The sequence below is a fragment of the Lolium perenne genome, chromosome 2 (assembly GCF_019359855.2).
Source record: "Lolium perenne isolate Kyuss_39 chromosome 2, Kyuss_2.0, whole genome shotgun sequence".
Lineage (NCBI taxonomy): Eukaryota > Viridiplantae > Streptophyta > Magnoliopsida > Poales > Poaceae > Lolium > Lolium perenne.
The window spans coordinates 31822249-31843170 of NC_067245.2; positions in this window are offsets into that span (position 1 = coordinate 31822249).

Below are 20922 nucleotides of genomic sequence, written 5' to 3' on the forward strand. Positions count from 1 at the left end.
TCAATGGCGCCGTCTTCATGATTGTCCTCCATGTAGCAACTATTACAACTACTTTGAAATACTACTCAACATGAAATTTAAAGACAACCATAAGGCTCCTGCCGGTTGCCACAATACAATAATGATCATCTCATACATATTCATCATCACATTATGGCCATATCACATCACCAAACCCTGCAAAAACAAGTTAGACGTCTCTAATTTGGTTTGCATATTTTACGTGGTTTAGGGTTTTCGAGAGAGATCTAATCTACCTACGAACATGAACCACAACGTTGATACTAATGTTTTCAATAGAAGAGTAAATTGAATCTTTACTATAGTAGGAGAGACAGACACCCGCAAAGCCTCTTATGCAATACAAGTTGCATGTCGAACGAGGAACAAGTCTCATGAACGCGGTCATGTAAAGTTAGTCCGAGCCGCTTCATCCCACTATGCCATAAAGATGCAAAGTACTCAAACTAAAGATAACAAGAGCATCAACGCCCACAAACCATTGTGTTCTACTCGTGCAACCATCTATGCATAGACACGGCTTTGATACCACTATAGGACAACGTTGCATAGAAAACAAAAATTTTCCTACGGCGAACACGCAATCCAAGCCAAGATGCAATCTAGAAGACGGTAGCAACGAGGGGGTATCGAGTCTCACCCTTGAAGAGATTCCAAAGCCTACAAGATGAGGCTCTTGTTGCTGCGGTAGACGATCACTTGCCGCTTGCAAAAGCGCGTAGAAGATCTTGATCACGATCGGTTCCGGCGCCACGAACGGGCAGCACCTCCGTACTCGGTCACACGTTCGGTTGTTGATGAAGACGACGTCCACCTCCCCGTTCCAGCGGGCAGCGGAAGTAGTAGCTCCTCTTGAATCCGACAGCACGACGGCGTGGTGTCGGTGGCGGTGTAGAAGTCCGGCGGAGCTTCGCTAAGCAATGCGGGCAATATGGAGTGGAGGAGCTTGGCTAGGGTTTGGGAGGGGGTGGCCGGCCACTCTATGGGGGGCGGCCAGCTTATGGTCTTGGGGTGGCCGGCCCCCTCCCTTGGCCCCTCATTATATAGGTGGATCCCAAGTGTTGGTGTCCAAGTCTTCGAATAAGACCCGAAACCAAAACCTTCCATAGGAGGGGGAAACCTAGCCCAACTAGGACTCCCACCCAAAGGTGGGATTCCCACCTCCCATGTGGGGGGTGGCCGGCCCCCTATGGTGGAGTCCACTTGGGACTCCACCCCATCTAGGGCTGGCCGGCCATGGAGGTGGAGTCCCTTGTGGACTCCACCTTCCTTGGTGGTTTCTTCCGGACTTTTCTAGAACCTTCTAGAACCTTCCATAGAACCTTCCGCGACATTTTATTTCACATAAAATGACATCCTATATATGAATCTTATTCTCCGGACCATTCCGGAACTCCTCGTGATGTCCGGGATCTCATCCGGGACTCCGAACAAATATTCGAACTCCATTCCATAATTCAAGTGCTACCATTTCAACATCCAACTTTAAGTGTGTCACCCTACGGTTCGAGAACTATGCGGACATGGTTGAGTACTCACTCCGACCAATAACCAATAGCGGGATCTGGAGATCCATAATGGCTCCCACATATTCAACGATGACTTTAGTGATCGAATGAACCATACACATATATTACCAATTCCCTTTGTCTCGCGATATTTTACTTGTCCGAGGTTTGATCTTCGGTATCACTCTATACCTTGTTCAACCTCGTCTCCTGACAAGTACTCTTTACTCGTACCGTGGTATGTGGTCTCTTATGAACTCATTCATATGCTTGCAAGACATTAGACGACATTCCACCGAGAGGGCCCAGAGTATATCTATCCGTCATCGGGATGGACAAATCCCACTGTTGATCCATATGCCTCAACTCATACTTTCCGGATACTTAATCCCACCTTTATAGCCACCCATTTACGCAGTGGTGTTTGGTGTAATCAAAGTACCTTTCCGGTATAAGTGATTTACATGATCTCATGGTCATAAGGACTAGGTAACTATGTATCGAAAGCTTATAGCAAATAACTTAATGACGAGATCTTATGCTACGCTTAATTGGGTGTGTCCATTATATCATTCATACAATGACATAACCTTGTTATTAATAACATCCAATGTTCATGATTATGAAACTAATCATCCATTAATCAACAAGCTAGTTTAAGAGGCATACTAGGGACTTCTTGTTTGTCTACATATCACACATGTACTAATGTTTCGGTTAATACAATTCTAGCATGATATATAAACATTTATCATAAACATAAAGATATAAATAATAACCACTTTATTATTGCCTCTAGGGCATATCTCCTTCAGAGAAGCCAGCCAAGATTCTCGAGGAGAGCTGGAAACAACTCAGAAATAAAGCTATCAAGTATTGCAAGATACAATGGAAGCATCATCCCGAGAGGGAAGCCACCTGGGAAAAAGAGGAAGACCTAAGGAAAACATACCCCGAGCTGTTCAGGTATTACAACCACAACTTCGGGACGAAGTTTTCTTTAAGGGGGAAAGGCTGTAATGTCCCAGGTTTAGAGACGATCGAGGGGTAGATTTTAGAAAGGGATGTGCATTGCATAGTAAATTCTGGGGAAATTTCGCGCTTTTAATCAAAAACTGCATCGAAGGGGGACAAGTTTCTCTCTCGACACCTTACAGGGTTAGGGTTTCGAGAGTGCGACAAACTTGTATCTCACTTCATCAAATTAGGGTTTTGAGAAGAGAGGGGAGAGTTTGCATTTCAAACTTAAGTTGCATGATTGTATTACAAGTTTAGGGTTTGAATGTATTCAAACCAAATTTGAAATTTGAATTTCAAACATTAAATAATCATCACATAATTCAAATTTGAGATAATTTCTCAAACAATTATCATTAAGCAATTACACAAGCAATAGTAATGTTACATAAATCTCAATAAGGAAAACTTGGGCTTTATTGATTTTCACACAATATACATTGTCAATTACAATATCCATAAATGGAATTATAAACATTACAACACTTTACAGAAATTAAAGAAAAAGAGAAATAAAAAGGAAAATGAAAATATACAAAGATGATCACATGGCTAAACCCTAAACTAGTTTCTTCATGCAATCATGATCATCTTTCAACATCTTCTTCAATCCCTGAAATCAAAGTCAATAAAAAAAGGGAAACAAAAGTTAGGCCAAGTGGTATTACCACTTGGCAGGTTAGTAAAACAAGTGAGAAATGGGTTGATAAGCTCAACACTGCCGGAGAGTCCAGCCAGGGATCAAGTCCCAACCAAAGAAGCACACAGGCAGCTCACAAGCCATGCTGCATGCAGCACACACACTCAGTGAGTCACCAAAGTGACAAGCAAGAGCTGTCGACCAGGGAGAGTAAGGGAGCATCACATATAAGCTTTTCAGAAGCAAACCCTAAGCCATAACCATCGACAAGCTTCACTGGTAAGAACACAAGAACTCAAGAACACATGAACAGCCACTGCTGTTCAATCTGCTAATTCACCACAGCACTGAATAAAGCTCACAAGATCACCAGGAGGAGCAGGGCAAGTAAATCAACCACAAGAGCAACACAGAAGCAATCCTCTACACCAACACTCATTTTCTAGGAGCTGGAGTGAGGTATACACAAAAGAACCTGAGCAAACACATGCTTTGCTCATCAATAAGCATATACATGCATCACAGAATCAAATAAGGGTAGGAAACCCTGGATGTATCATCACTTGGTTGCAAAACCATTTGGTGCCAGTAAATAAAGTAAAGGCTAGAAGGAAAATCACCAAGGGAACATTGGTTGTGTCAACACAGTGACACAACCAGAGAAATCCATCATGGATTTGATCCTAATTAGCCATTCCAACTTACCTAGCATTACATGGTCTGCTAACCATCGTAGATAGGCACTTGTGCCTATTTTAGTTTGTCAACAAAGAAAGAGCACTGGAAATCCAACAGGGATTGCCAGAGTTGTATCCACCAAGTCACAACAAGCCACAGTGAGGGGGAGCTACCCATGATAGCATCAAAGAACTGCCAGGGCCACCTCAACCCATAACCAAAAATCTTAAGCCACCACATCATCACCCAGTAGGGTTCAGTAGAGGGCTAGGGTACCAACCTGGGGTTGTCATCCAGCTAGCCCTAGTTAATTTAATTAACATGATCATCACTGCAAGGCAGTTCACATCATTTATCCATTTAATAAAGCAAGTTAATACAAATAAATGAACTACACAAGTAATCAAAGCACCAGAGCCTTGCAAATGATCCAACGGATCATTGCAAGCATCAAATGATGCTTGAGCAAGCACCATCACACGTCAGGCCAAGCTTGTGTGATGAATACACATCACACAGAGGGCAACAGTGAGGCATAGACAGGAAGCAACATATCTCACAAGCAACTCATGATCATATGATCAACTGAGCTTGCTAGTAATGGTTACAGATAGCCATAGCCAAGCATATTCTCAGTAATTAGCCAGTTACTGAAGAAATCCAACCAAGTCCTAACTGAATAACCAGATAACTGAATTAATGACTTTATAATTGTATCCAGAAGCACATCAAAGGCTTGATGAACCACTGGATCATAATACACAAGCAAGGCACATGTCCAAGCAACAATTGAATCACAGACTAAGTCATAAACCATTTTATGATTGTATCCAGAAGCATTCCATCAAGGGATGGAGTTGCCAAGTCAGCAACAATGCTCAATTGAGCATAATCATGTAGTTATAGCACACAGAAGAGCACACTGGGGTACTGGCACTTGTAAATTTACAAGAACTCCACACAGCAACAAGCCAGAATATCATAGATGTATACACTTGAGTAATTGGTGAGGCTAGCATCAAGAACAGAGACACTGGCACTTGCATACTACAAGGATCATGCATAACGATTAAGCCAGGGTCAGGATTATGCACACACAGGATATCCTAGTGGCGATGGTTATCACAGGGCAAGCCCGGTAGGCCATGAGCACCCTGGATGCTCATGAGCAATCACGTGAGGGCCACAAAGAGGAGATCATCATGAACGAAGGAGCTAGGAAGCACGAAGCATGGCAAGAGCACAAGCAAAGACCGCAAGAAGACAAACAAAGAAAGCAAGAAAGACAGCAGTAGCAAGGCCAGCACCTCCACGAGGAGGGAAGCCATGGCCAGAGCTACTGGGGGTGGAAGAAGAACAGGCACAGGAGAAAGAGAAAAGGGGGCGCACGAACCTGGAGTGGAGCACCACAGCGTGCCATGACGGCACGGGCCACCACGGCAGCACCAAGCCGCGCCTGGCCTGGCGTCGCCGAGCGCGAGCCCCAGTACCACCATGGCGTCACCATGGTGGCGCCACAGCACCAGGAGCACCGGCGGCGAGGAGATCGCCACGGATCCCCACAGCAGACGAACAGAGGCGACGAGGGCGAGCAAACGGAGACGCCCGCGTCAGATCGACGCGGACCACCATGTCCGCCGTCGAAAGGCGGACCAGATCCGCAGCATCTCGCCGGCGGCGACGGCCGGAGATGGCCGGAACAATTCTGAGAAGACGGCGGCGACGCGGGTGTCGCGAGAGCGAAGGAGAGGGGATTAGGGTTAGGTCGAGCGGCGCGAGGAGGCAGACGAGTGAGCGACCGCTCGGGTCGGTTGGACCCGAGCCGGTTTAGCCCAACCCACTGGGCCACCCTGACAGGTGGGCCCAGGGGCAAATTTGGTATTTCACAAATACCAATTAAACCAGAAACTTTGAAATTTCTTAAGAAATTAATAAAAGCTCTAAAAAAATAATTAAAAATATGAAAATGGATCAGCATAAAATTCTCTATCCAAATAAAATACAAAAGAGAATTTTGGAATACAACTGAAAATAAGTTTTCATTTGTTGATTTAAATAATCATTTAGATCACATAAATAATTTTCAAATAATAAAACTAAATCCATTTATACATTTTGGATTTTAAAACACCTTGACAACATTTCAAGGTTGTATTTTTGCCCTAAACAGAGTATCCCTAAACTCATTCTTGGTATTAACCTCTCACATAAAATAATACCGACATCGGAAGGGGGGAAACAAACCCTAAAACTGGAATCATGCATAATTGCTTCTTTAACCATTGCCCTTATCGGACAATGATGCTATTTTTCAGAGACAGAGGACAAGGGTCAGTCCACACCTTCCAACTGCAAAACTTTGCAGTGTTCAGGCAAGTTCATCACTTGCTCATGTCATTTGAGTATTTCTATCAAATTACTTGCAAAGTATTATGGTTATCACTATCGCATAAAAATCAAAACCACTACTTTCATAACTATGAATATGACTAAGTGGTGGGCAATGGAACCATGGATTGTGTTGATATGGTGGAGGTTCCATTGCAAGGGTTATATCCATATAGGATTAAACAACAAATGTCGCCAGTGATTCTTGTGCCGTAATACCCGTGTTAACCATAAGATCCGGAGTGGGACGGAGTAGTCAAAAGTGTTTCCACCTCTCGTTCATCAACGGATGCGCTTTACCGTAGTACACTTGTAATCCAAGGGGGCAAGCGGTGAGGCTGGGGAGTCCTAAGTCCCCACGGCATAGTCCGTAGTACACTTGTCGCCCGAAGGAGCAAGCGGTGAGGCTGGGGAGTCCTAAGTCCCCACGGTATTGCGGTCTAGGATGGGTTGCAGCTACCGGCGTAGGAGTGTATGGTAGAGCCCAGCACTGACGTCGTGGTCGGGGTCCACCTTGAAATCTACAGGAATAATGGGACCGACGTGGACCCAGGGTCGGGGCATGCAACAAAGGGTGGGTGTTCGAGGTAGCGGAGGAACATGATTGACTAGACCTTATACCGGGCCTCACACCGAAGGAAGTGTGGACGGGAAAGCTGCCCGGTTGGCACCAAGGTTAAGATCTCTTATGGGTAAAGCAACACACCTCTGCAGAGTGTAAAGAACTGTGACCTGTCACTCCCTATTCCGGGATTGAGGAACTGCGAACGCGGCCGGAAAGGAGCTCCATGAAGTTCTAGTAAACCGGTGAAGGCTGACGGACATAGCTCTTTGAAATAAAAGCAATCTCTTGAAGAAATGTTTATCAAAACCTGCATGGGTATTAGACTTTTTGGTCTAATATCGTAGCTAGTGCATTAAACACCTCTTTTCTATAATGAACTTGTTGAGTACGCTCGTACTCATACCACTCTTAAATCCCATGCTTAGATTGTCTGAATCGTCTGGAGGAGGACTACGACAACAATGAAGGAGCCGAGATCATCGGCTATGAAGAACCAGACCTCTCAGGAGGTGTTGAAGGCGTAGACTACCTCATTGTCTACGGATCCGGGGAGGCTTCAGGAGGAGAACAAGCCTAGAGATATTTGATAAGTAGTAGTAGCCGTGCAGCCCGAACTCTTAGTATTTAGCTGCTTGTTGAAATAATGTTTAGTTTAATGAGACTCTGGTATTGTAAGTTAAGTTGGGTTCGCCTGGAACCCAGGAGTAACCCTCTTAGGACCCAAGAGGAGCTCCGAGACGATATGTGTATATTAATTGTAATAATATGTGAATGAGTTATGGACCTGCTATGTTCTGTTGTACTACTCTGAGGGATGTAACATTTGCGGATTGGTACTTCGTGAATGTTATATCAACGACTGGCATACTACAACATGCAGTGGTATGCAGGGTCACCGCACCGGCTTACCTTCCCAGAGTGCCCTCGAGGGCCAACTGAAAGCACAATCCGGGGAATACACATATCGAGACCAACCAGATTGTCCGGTTTATGGAGCAGTGATACGTCTCAAACGTATCTATAATTTCTTATGTTCCATGCTAGTTTTATGACAATACTCACATGTTTTATATACACTTTATATCATTTTGATGCATTTTCTGGCACTAATCTATTAACAAGATGCCGAAGCGCCAGTTCCTGTTTTCAGCTGTTTTTGGTTTCAGAAATCCTACACAGGAAATATTCTCGGAATTGGACGAAACAAAAGCCCACAGTCTTATTTTCCACGGAACCTTCCAGAAGTCCGAAGAGAAGACGAAGAGGGGCGATGAGGCGGCCACACCCTAGGGGGGCACGGCCCCACCCCTGGCCGCGCCGCCCTATGGGGTGGGCCCCTCGAGCGTCCCCCGACTCTGCCCCTTCGCCTATTTAATCTATCCGTTGCGAAAACCCTAGTACCGAGAGCCACGATACGAGAAAACATACTGAGACGCCGCCGCCATCAATCCCATCTCGGGGGATTCAGGAGATCGCCTCCGGCACCCTGCCGGAGAGGGGAATCATCACCGGAGGGCTCTACATCACCATGCCCGCCTCCGGACTGATGCGTGAGTAGTTCATCCTTGGACTATGGGTCCATAGCAGTAGCTAGATGGTTGTCTTCTCCTCTTGTGCTATCATGTTTAGATCTTGTGAGCTGCCTATCATGATCAAGATCATCTTATTGTAATGCTACATGTTGTGTTTGTTAGGATCCGATGAATACGGAATACTATGTCTAGTTGATTATTGATCTATCATATATAAGTGTTGTTTATGATCTTGCATGCTCTCTGTTGCTAGTAGAGGCTCTGACCAAGTTGATACTTGTAACTCCAAGAGGGGGTATTTATGCTCGATAGTGGGTTCATGCCTCCATTGAATCTGGGACAGTGACAGAAAGTTCTAAGGTTATGGATGTGCTGTTGCCACTAGGGATAAAACATCAATGCTTTGTCTAAGGATATTTGTATTGTTTACATTACGCACAGTACTTAATGCAATTGTTTGTTGTTTGCAACTTAATACTGGAAGGGGTGCGGATGCTAACCCGAAGGTGGACTTTTTAAGCATAGATGCATGCTGGATAGCGGTCTATGTTCTTTGTAGTAATGCCCTAAGTAAATCTCATAGTAGTCATCATGATATGTATGTGCATTGTTATGCCCTCTCTATTTGTCAATTGCCCAACTGTAATTTGTTCACCCAACATGCTATTTATCTTATTGGAGAGACACCACTAGTGAACTGTGGACCCCGGTCCATTCTTTTACATCTGAAATACAATCTACTGCAATCATTGTTCTCTGCTGTTCTTTGCAAACAAACATCATTCTCCACACCATACGTTTAATCCTTTGTTTACAGTAAGCCGGTGAGATTGACAACCTCACTGTTAAGTTGGGGCAAAGTATTTTGATTGTGTTGTGCAGGTTCCACGTTGGCGCCGGAATCCCTGGTGTTGCACCGCACTACGCTCCTTCACCAACAACCTTCACGTGGCCTTCATCTCCTACTGGTTCGATAAACCTTGGTTTCGTACTGAGGGAAATTTGCTGTTGTACGCATCACACCTTCCTCTTGGGGTTCCCAACGGACGTGTGCTTCACGCGTCATCAGTTACAGAACGATGTGGTCCAATGTCTTGTCATTTTCAAGGTGGTGTTCCCGCCATCCTTCTTCAATATTATGACGCACCTCCTGGTTCACCTAGTCCAAGAGATTTCCATTCTCGGTCCTGTATTTCTACACAATATGTTCCCCTTTGAGAGGTTCATGGGAGTATTAAAGAAGGAAGCCTCGCCAAGGGCTATGGAAATGGGGAGGTAATTGAGTTTTGTGTTGACTATGTTCCTGACCTTAAGCCGATTGGTCTTCCTCAATCGCGGCACGAGGGGAGACTAAGTGGAAAAGGCACGATCGGAAGGAAATCAACAATATGTATGGACGGCCATTCTATGACTGAAGCACACCACACATTTCTGACCAATTCCAGCTTGGTGGCTCCGTACTTCGAGAAACACAAGAATATTTTATGCTCGGACAACCCGGGGAAGCCTGAATCCTGGATTAGAAAGGCCCACATGGAGACTTTCGTCAGTTGGTTGAGAAAACATTTAATGAATGACAATGATGTTGGTGATCAGCTGTACATGTTGGCCAAGATACCATCTTCGACTATAACGACTTTCCAAGGGTACGAGATAAATGGGAATACATTTTACACGATCGCCCAAGATAAAAAGAGCACCAGCCAAAATAGTGGTGTCCGCTTTGATGCAGCAACTGAGAATGGGCAAAAGGTCACATATTATGGTTACATAGAGGAGATATGGGAACTTTACTATGGACCCTCCTTTAAGGTCCCTTTGTTCCGGTGCAAATGGTTCAAGCTAACAGGAGGTGGGGTAAAGGTGGACGAGCAATACGGAATGACAATGGTGGATTTCAACAATCTTGGTTACCTTGACGAACCATTCGTCCTAGCCAAAGATGTCGATCAGGTTTTCTATGTGAAGGACATGAGTAGCAAACCGAGGAAACGGGAAGATAAGAAAACGATCAGTACATCATGCGATGATCCAAAGCGCCACATTGTTCTTTCAGGGAAAAGAAACATCGTGGGAGTGGAGGACAAGACAGACATGTCAGAAGATTATGATATGCTTGGTGAAATTCCGCCCTTCAAAGTGAACACTGACCCAAGCATTAAGTTAAATGATGAGGATGCTCCATGGATACGGCACAATCGTAAGCAAGCAGGGACACAATGGAAGAAATGATGTGTAATAATTTATTGTATCAAACTTTGTTGAATGGATCATGTGAATTATATTATCTGTGATGTGTTTGGTGTCCATTTTTGAATGATTCGATTGATTCGAGATACCACTGATGATACATGAAATTTGGATACTCGTAGTATTCATAGTCGCCGCCGTTGTACTGGTAGTCGCCGCCTTCTAAGTTGCCGCCGTTGTCGTCGCTGTCGTCGGGCGGCGCTCGTGGATCGAACTGAGGGTAGCGCAGGCGGGGGATATCACCGGCCGTGATGTAGTCCATGAAGCTCTGTAGAGTCCGGCCGTACCACCATAGCCGACGGCCGGCCTCGTGGAAGTTCCCTGGAGGAAAACTGTCCTCCTCATACCTGGCGAGCGCCCTCGCACGCCGATTGATGAAGAAGGCGTCCCAAGTATGCTGGTTATCGGGATGCCAGCGGGGATTCATCCACTGCTCCGGCGTGAGGTCGAGGTAGTAGTTGTTCATGATGGCCACCCGGCGCGCAGTACCCTGAGGGACGGGAGGGACCGGCACGCCACCGGCGCTTCGGCTCCAACCGGCGGGGACGCGGTAGCCCGGTGGGCAAGGGTAGTTCGAGGCGCAAAGCTCCTCCATCTGCTGGTAGGTTAGAGTGAGTACGGTGGAAGCCATGAGAGAGTGATGAGAGATTGTAGAGATGTGATAATGCTGGCCAAGCCGGGCTACATATATGTAGTGAGAAATGGCGGGAAAAATGGGAGCGGGAAGACAGGAGGCGGGAAGAAAGAGGCGGGAAAAAAGAGGCGGGAAGATAGGGAAGAAATAGCGGGAAGAAGAGGAATCCAGAACTGGTCATCTAACCTTTAGTCCCGGCTAGTGGGTGCAACCGGGACTAAAGGTGGTTTTATATCATCTAACAAAACTGTCGGTGGGGTAACGATGTCTGGGTAAGCTTTAGTCCCGGCTGGTGGGTGTAACCGGGACTAAAGGTGGTTTTTCTGTCATCTAAGAAAATTGTCGGTGGGATAAGGACGTTTGGGTAAGCTTTAGTCCCGGCTGGAGGGTGCAACCGTGACTAAAGCTATCGGCAGGGTAAGGACGCGTGGGTAGACGCACTACTTGATGAGATAAAACATGTAGCGTGATGACCCACAAGTATAGGGGATCGCAACAGTCTTCGAGGGAAGTAAAACCCAAATTTATTGATTCGACACAAGGGGAGGTAAAGAATACTTATAAGCCTTAACAACTGAGTTGTCAATTCAGCTGCACCTGGAAAAGCACTAGTAACAGGGGTGATGTGAAAGTAGCAGTGATATGAGAGCAATAGTAATAGTAACACAGCAGCAGTAGCAGTAATATGAGAGCAATGGCACCAGAAAATAGTTGGTACTACTTCCAGTGACATGTAGAACGAGTATATGATGATGAAAGATGGACCGAGGTTCCCAGCTATCTACACTAGTGGCAACTCTCCAATAACAAGTGTTGGGTGAACAAATTACAGTTGGGCAATTGATAGGATTGATAAAGCATTAAGAAAGAACATCAATTCATTAATCATGTAGGCATGTTTTCCATATATAGTCATACGTGCTCGGAATGAGAAACTTGTACAACATCTTTTGTCCTACCAGCCGGTGGCAGCCGGGCCTCTAGGGAATCTACTGGAAATTAAGGTACTCCTTTTAATAGAGCACCGGAGCAAAGCATTAACACTCCGTGAAAACATGTGATCCTCACATCACCGCCATCCCCTCCGGTTGTCCCGATTTCTGTTCCGGACAGCGACATGTGCATACAACTTGTAGATACAATCTAAGCAATAAGTATAGAGCTTAAATCTAAGATCATGCCACTCGGGCCCTAGTGACAAGCATTAATCACAACATGATTGCAGCAACAATAACTTCACAAACTTTATAGATAGACTAATCATAATGTAACAATCCATCGGATCCCAACAAACACAACACCAATTACATCAGATGAATCTCAATCATGTAAGGCAGCTCATGAGATCATTGTATTGAAGTACATGGGGGAGAGAATACCAACTAGCTACAGCTAGAACCCGTAGTCCATGGGGGAACTACTCACGGAGCATGATGGAGGCGGTGGCGTTGATGGAGATGGCTTCCGGGGGCACTTCCCCGTCCCGGCAGGGTGCCGGAACAGAGACTTCTGTCCCCCGAATTGGAGTTTCACGATGGTGGTGGCGCCCCTGGAGTCTTTCTGGAGTTTCGTCAATTGGTACTGCGTTTTTAGGTCGAAAGGGCTTAAATAGGCGAAGAGGCGGCACAGGAGGTGCGACAGGGTGGCCCCACACGAGGCCAGCGCGGCCAGGGTGTGGCCCGCGCGGCCCACATGTGTGGTGGCCCCTGGCTCTCCTCCGACTCTCCTTCGGTGTTCTGGATGCTTCCGGGAAAAATAGGATGTTTGGCGTTGATTTCGTCCAATTCCGAGAATATTGCCCGAACAGCCTTTCTGGAACCAAAAACAGCAGAAAACAGGAACTTGTTAATAGGTTAGTTCCGGAAAACGCATAAAAACATTATAAAGTGCAAGCAAAACATGTAAGTATTGTCATAAAACAAGCATGGAACATCAGAAATTATGGATACGTTGGAGACGTATCAGCATCCCCAAGCTTAGTTCCTACTCGTCCTCGAGTAGGTAAACGATAAAAGAATAATTTCTGTAGTGACATGCTACTTACATAACCTTGATCATACTATTATAAAGCATATGAGATGAATGAAGTGACTCAAGGCAATGATCTGTAGTTGCTAACAAATAGATAACATATAGCAAAACTTTTCATGAATAGTACTTTCAAGACAAGCATCAAAAGTCTTGCATAAGAGTTAACTCATAGAGCAATATATTCAAAGTAAAGGCATCGAAGCAACACAGAGGAAGATTTAAGTTTCAGCAGTTGCTTTCAACTTGTAACATGTATATCTCATGGATAATTGTCAACATAAAGTAATATGATGAATGCAAATATGCAAGTATGTAAGAATCAATGCACAGTTCACACAAGTGTTTGCTTCTAAGATGGAAGGAAGTAGGTAAACTGACTCAACATAAAGTAAAAGAAAGGCCCTTCGCAGAGGGAAGCATGGATTAAATCATGTGCTAGAGCTTTTTAAGTTTTGAAATCATATAGAGAGCATAAAAGTAAAATTTTGAGAGGTGTTTGTTGTTGTCAACGAATGGTAGTGGGCACTCTAACCCCCTTATCAGGCAGACTTTCGAAGAGCGGCTCCCATGAAGGACGTTATCTCTACCAGCAAGGTATATCATCCCTCTTCTCTTTTGTTTACACATGTACTTTAGTTTTTATTTATGGGTGACACTTCTCCCAACCTTTGCTTACACAAGCCATGGCTAACCGAATCCTCGGGTGCCTTCCAACAATCTCATACCATGGAGGAGTGTCTATTTGCAAAATTAAGTTGCTTACTGATGAATAAGAGCAAAACATGTGAAGAGAATTATTAATGAAGTTAATTAATTTGGGGCTGGGAACCCCGCGCCAGCTCTTTTTGCAAAATTATTGGATAAGCGGATGAAGCCACTAGTCCATTGGTGAAAGCTGCCCAACAAGATTGAAAGATAAAACACCACATACTTCCTCATGAGCTATAAAACATTGACACAAATAAGGAGTGATAAATTTTGAATTGTTTAAAGGTAGCACATGAAGTATTTACTTGGAATGGCAGGAAATACCACATAGTAGGTAGGTATGGTGGACATAAATGGCATAGGTTTTGGCTCAAGGATTTTGGATGCACGAGAAGCATTTCCTCTCAGTACAAGGCTTAGGCTAGCAAGGTTGTTTGAAGCAAACACAAGTATGAACCGGTACAGCAAAACTTACATAAGCACATATTGCAAGCATTATAATATTCTACACTGTCTTCCTTCTTGCTCAAACACTTTTACCAGAAAATATCTAGACCTTAAGAGAGACCAATCATGCAAACCAATTTTAACGAGCTCTACAGTAGTTCTCCACTAATAGGTTTAAACTAAATGATGCAAGAGATTAATCATGATCTACTTGAGAGCTCAAAACAATTGCCAAGTGTCAAATTATCCAAGACAATATGAGGCATTTTCTTTTTCCAACCAAATAACCATAACAGCTTCCAACTTTTATCATCGAACATTAAAAGTAAAACGAAGAACAAGTGTTCATATGAAAAAGCGGAGCGTGTCTCTCTCCCAAACAAGGATTTCTAGGATCCGATCTTATTGAAACAAAAAAAAATGAAAATAAACACACAGACGCTCCAAGTAAAGCACATAAGATGTGACCGAATAAAAATATAGTTTCAAAAGAAGAAACCTGATAAGTTGATGAAGAAGGGGATGCCTTGGGCATCCCCAAGCTTAGACGCTTGATTCTTCTTGAAATATGCAGGGATGAACCACGGGGGCATCCCCAAGCTTAGACTTTTCATTCTTCTTAATCATATATCATCCTCCTCTCTTGACCCTTGAAAACTTCCTTCACACCAAACTTCTCATAAACTTCATTAGAGGGGTTAGTACTAAAAAAACTTGAATCCACCTTGGTCATGTAGTGACACATTGAAATAACTCAATAAAACATTAGCTACAGCTCTCCACGTCTAGAAAACCTCGCTTAAAGTCCACAAGAGACAATGCAAAAAATAGAGACAGAATCTGTCAAAACAGAACAGCCAGTAAAGACGAATTTTAAAGAGGTACTTCCGTTGCTCAAATCAGAAAACTCAAAACTAATGAAAGTTGCGTACATATCTGAGGAACACGCACGTAAATTGGCAGATTTTTCTGAGTTAGCTACAGATAAAACAGCCCAGATTCGTGACAGATAGAAATCTGTTTCTGCGCAGAAATCCAAATCTAGTATCAACCTTCGATTAGAGGCTTCACTTGGCACAACATTGCAATAAAATAAAGATAAGGAGAGGTTGCTACAGTAGTAACAACTTCCAAGACACAACAAAACAGTAGCAAAATAAACACATGGGTTATCTCCCAAGAAGTTCTTTCTTTATAGCCATTAAGATGGGCTCAGCAATTTTAATGATGCACTCGCAAGAAATAAAAGTTGAAGCAAAGGAGAGCATCAAAAAGCAAGTTCAAAACACATTTAAGTCTAACCCATTTCCTATGCATAGGAATCTTGTACACAAATAAATTCATGAAGAACAAAGTGACAAGCATAAGAAGATAAAACAGGAGTAACTTCAAAAGTTTCAGCATATAGAGAGGTGTTTTAGTACCATGCAAATTTCTACAACCATATTTTCCTCTCTCATAATAATTTTCAGTAGCCTCATGAACAAACTCAACAATATAACTATCACATGCAGCATACTTTTCATGATCCATGAACACATAGTTTTTATCAAGCTCAAAAATAGTGGGATTAAAACTTTCAAACCCACTTTTATCAATAATATAACAAGATGCTTGATCATTCTCAAGAGATATGGGACTCCTAGATAAAGTCAAGACTTCTTCAATCCCATTTTCATTAGTAGTACAATTAATATTATCAAGTAACATAGGACCATCATCTAGAGATTTATCATAAACATTTTCTAAGCAAAATTATTTAGTACCATGCATTTCGACATTAGGCACAAACAAAGCATTATCATAAGATTTATCAAAGTAGCATGGATTATCATAGATAACAGTAGCATAATTATTCTCACAAGTTTTACTCATAGGTAATATTTCAAGAGAATCCACAGGAACATAACATTCAACCTCCTTTGGTAAGCATGGAGGACAATCAAATAGTGTAAGAGATAAAGAGTTACTCTCATTAGAAGGTTGGCATGGGTAGCTAATCCATTCTTCCTCCTTTTGTTCATCACTCTCCTCTTCTTTTTCATCCAATGAGCTTTCAGGTTCATCAATTTCCTCCTCTTTTTCATCCAATGAGCTTTCAGGTTCATCAATTTCTTCTTCCACTGGTTCCTGCAAATTGTGAGTGCATTCTTGTGCATTAATGCGTCTCTCTTTATAATCAATGATATAAGGATTATCACTGTAGCTTTCATTGCAAAAATTAAGGATAGAAGAGACATAATCTTTAAGGTCCTTACAAACAACACAAGTTTCATAATTCTTAACCATGAAGAATTCTATCTCAGAAGCTCCCATAAATATGACAAATTGTTCTACTTCTTCGAACCCAAGAAGAATATAGTTATTCCAATTATAGTTCTTAATTAAAATTTCTTCACTAAAGCCACATTGAAATTTAAGATGTTTAGTATCCTGTTGAGAGAAACAGTTTATATCATGGCGTTTAAGCAAGATTTTAGCAATTGTATTCAATTTTTCTATCACAGCACTCATAACTTTTCCCGTTCTTGATTCTCTATAATTATTATAAAATTCTATAAGCTCCAACATGGTTATGCGTTCTTCCATAGCAACAGTTTTTAATTTTTAGGTTTTTCAATTTTTTATGGATTTTTTGGTATATAATAAAACAAGACAAAAAGAAACTAAGCAAAAGTAAACTAAGAAAAATAATACTAGACAGAAATAAACTAAGCACAAATAAACTAAACAAAATAAAACTAAGCAAAACAAAATAAAACAAAATAAAAGCAGAGAGAGAGGTAGAGTGTACTCCCCAGGTGAACTTATGAGTAGAGCTATGCCTCCCCGGCAACGGCGCCAGAAAATAGTCTTGATGACCCACAAGTATAGGGGATCGCAACAGTCTTCGAGGGAAGTAAAACCCAAATTTATTGATTCGACACAAGGGGAGGTAAAGAATACTTATAAGCCTTAACAACTGAGTTGTCAATTCAGCTGCACCTGGAAAAGCACTAGTAACAGGGGTGATGTGAAAGTAGCAGTGATATGAGAGCAATAGTAACAGTAACACAGCAGCAGTAGCAGTAATATGAGAGCAATGGCACCAGAAAATAGTTGATACTACTTCCAGTGACATGTAGAACGAGTATATGATGATGAAAGATGGACCGGGGTTCCCAGCTATCTACACTAGTGGCAACTCTCCAATAACAAGTGTTGGGTGAACAAATTACAGTTGGGCAATTGATAGGATTGATAAAGCATTAAGAAAGAACATCAATTCATTAATCATGTAGACATGTTTTCCATATATAGTCATACGTGCTCGCAATGAGAAACTTGTACAACATCTTTTGTCCTACCAGCCGGTGGCAGCCGGGCCTCTAGGGAATCTACTGGAAATTAAGGTACTCCTTTTAATAGAGCACCGGAGCAAAACATTAACACTCCGTGAAAATATGTGATCCTCACATCACCGCCATCCCCTCCGGTTGTCCCGATTTCTGTCACTTCGGGGCCTTTGGTTCCGGACAGCGACATGTGCATACAACTTGTAGATACAATCTAAGCAATAAGTATAGAGCTTAAATCTAAGATCATGCCACTCGGGCCCTAGTGACAAGCATTAATCACAACAAGATTGCAGCAACAATAACTTCACAAACTTTATAGATAGACTAATCATAATGTAACAATCCATCGGATCCCAACAAACACAACACAAATTACATTAGATGAATCTCAATCATGTAAGGCAGCTCATGAGATCATTGTATTGAAGTACATGGGGGAGAGAATACCAACTAGCTACAGCTAGAACCCGTAGTCCATGGGGGAACTACTCACGGAGCATGATGGAGGTGGTGGCGTTGATGGAGATGGCTTCCGGGGGCACTTCCCCGTCCCGGATGGGTGCCGGAACAGAGACTTCTGTCCCCCGAATTGGAGTTTCGCGATGGTGGCGGCGCCCCTGGAGTCTTTCTGGAGTTTCGTCAATTGGTACTGCGTTTTTAGGTCGAAAGGGCTTAAATAGGCGAAGAGGCGGCACAGGAGGGGCGACAGGGTGGCCCCACACCAGGCCGGCGCGGCCAGGGTGTGGCCCGCGCGGCCCACATGTGTGGTGCCCCCCTGGATCTCCTCCGACTCTCCTTCGGTGTTCTGGATGCTTCCGGGAAAAATAGGATGTTTGGCGTTAATTTCGTCCAATTCCGAGAATATTGCCTGAACAGCCTTTCTGGCACCAAAAACATCAGAAAACAGGAACTGGCACTGTGGCATCTTGTTAATAGGTTAGTTCCGGAAAACGCATAAAAACATTATAAAGTGCAAGCAAAACATGTAAGTATTGTCATAAAACAAGCATGGAACATCAGAAATTATGGATACGTTGGAGACGTATCATAGCGCACGACGCCCTGTCGGAGGAACAAGACAAAGCAGAAGCGGCGCCGTGCCTATAAAAGGAGCATCATACGCCTTGGCTAGCAGACCAACAAGCCAACCTAGCAGGTAGGGAGAGCTTCATCCCCATACATGGAGTAAAGGGTTGGAAGATCTCCCGTGGCACAGCTTCTCGAAGATGTCGTTTGTGCACACGCCCTATGGCATCTTCGGAAGGTGCGCCTCTGAATTTTTTCCTGCAAGCTCGTGAAAGACAGAGGCGGGAAGACAGAGGCGGGAAGACAGAGGCGGGAAGATTTGGCAGAAAGAGGGGCGGGAAGACAGAGGCGACCGGGAACTTGTCGGAAGCAGGGGGCGGGAAGACAGGAGGCGGGAAGACAGGACGGGGAAAGACAGAGACGGGAAGACAATTGAGGAAAGAAATTAGATTTTGTATTTTTAAGATTTTGAAATGAATTAGTTTTATTTTTCTTAATTTTTTGATAAATTATTTGTATTTTTAAGATTTTGAAATGAATTAGTATTATTTTTCTGAATTTTTTGATATATTATTTGTATTTTTAACATTTTGAAATGAATTAGTTTTATTTTCTGAATTTTTTGATATATTATTTGTATTTTCAACATTTTGAAATGAATTAGTTTTATTTATCTGACTATTTTGATATATTATTTATATTTTTAACATTTTTAAATGAATTAGTTTTATTTTACTGAACTTTTGATATATTATTTGTAGTTTTAAGATTTTAAAATGATTTAGTTTTATTTTACTGAACTTTTGATGTCGCCAACCACGACTAAAGGCCCGAAAATATAAATACACAGTGCGGGGTTTGGCGGTTCGTTCTCTCTTTCTCCTCGAAATCTTCTCTCGCACGCGCTCAGAGACGACGCCCAAGCTGCTCCGTGGCCGCCCCTCGATGCTAGCTGCCTTCGACGCTGTCGCCCGCAGCCATCGACGCCGCCGCCGCCCCGTCGTCATCCTCGCGCGCCCCGGCCCATCCTCGCCCGCACGGCGCCGGCCACCTCTCCTCCGTACGTCGTCGAGAACGCGCCGCGTCGTCTTAGTTTGTCGCGCGCCGCCGCCCAACGAGACCGCCGCTGCCCTCGCCCGCCGCTCTTAACGGCCCGGCTGCCACGCGCGTGCGCCGCGCGTTACAGAGACAGAGAGAGGGAGAGCGTGAGGGAGGCAGAGTAGTGGTGGGCCGGCCCTTTTTTGTTTTTTAATTAACTTACAATTTGTTAATCGAAATTGTAAAGTTAAAATTTTGTAAACTTAAAATTTGTTAATTAAAATAGTTCTATAAGTAACTTAAACTAGTTGTGTGCCGCCACCTCGCCCCCCCCTACGCATATGCGCGGGTTTTATTTTGTTTTTTTACAAGATAGAGAGGATCGGAGGGGGCAGCGAGGGGGTGGCGCGCGCACTACCGCCCTTTCGCCACCGCCACCGCCACCGTCCTTTCACCACCGCCACCGCCACCGCCCCCCTTCTTCACTTAATTAATTAGTTTTTACTACATGTTTTCAGGACTGACATATGACGGACGATAGAGCTGACCCGATTATGGAACACTATGATTCGGATGCTGCAGAACATATAATGGGCATCATAAACGGCGATGTTCTTTATGTGCTGACCGAAGAAGATGAAGAAGAGGATTCTCTTCTTATCTGAACCTTGACGGTGAAGATGAAGGTCGTCAACGAGGTGATGACGAAGGAACGGACATTGTCGATGGAGATCAACCATCGATAAATGACGATCTCAAATTGCAAGTAGCAACCGGCGAGGTATATATATACATTGAGCCTCTGGTGATACAAACTTACTGATTTGAATAAATATGTATTAACGCGCGCGACTCTGTTTCTTTTTTTAGCCCTCGGCGGATCGTCAAAAAAAATCGAGTACGACAAAGCGTGGCAAAATCAAGACGATGAAACAAGGAGAAACATATACCATCGAGGTTGTCAGTGCAACCGGCAAGCCGCAGGAGCCCCAAAAGCACTCCACGAAGTTTATCAACCAAGGCGGAGCCGTTGTTAGAGACAACGTCCCGATCACCGTACATGAATGGAATGAGCCAAAGAAGGCACGTCTTGGTTTCAGT